Below are 400 nucleotides of genomic sequence, written 5' to 3'. Positions count from 1 at the left end.
GGCACCAGGCGTCGCCTCCGCTCCTCGCTGCGCCGGCCCCCGCCCCCGCCGCGGAGCCCGAGCCAGCGGCGCGGAGGCGGCGGCGGCGGCGGGGACCCGGCCAAATGTCGGTATCAGGGTGTGACCCTCTTACAAGCGGGAAAAGCTCTTCCTTCTCAGCCTTGGTCTTGGGCACCAGGGACTGGAGTGGCTGGACACCCGCTCTGGGTCATGCCCTTGTTTCAGGAGGGCAGAGGGCAGGCGCCCAGAACCTAGGAGAGCCCAGAAATCTCTTGAGCTGCTGTCTCCCTCCCTGCAAATAGGGAGGAAGGGTAGCGCTGGGTGGATGTTGTACTGGGCTCAATTTGCTCGCGATGCAGGAGACAAGGGTTCGATCCCTGGATGGGGACAGTCTCCTTAG

This window comes from Oryx dammah, unplaced genomic scaffold (assembly GCF_014754425.2).
Source record: "Oryx dammah isolate SB20612 unplaced genomic scaffold, SCBI_Odam_1.1 HiC_scaffold_14, whole genome shotgun sequence".
Lineage (NCBI taxonomy): Eukaryota > Metazoa > Chordata > Mammalia > Artiodactyla > Bovidae > Oryx > Oryx dammah.
Note: the sequence above shows the minus strand (reverse complement) of the source record.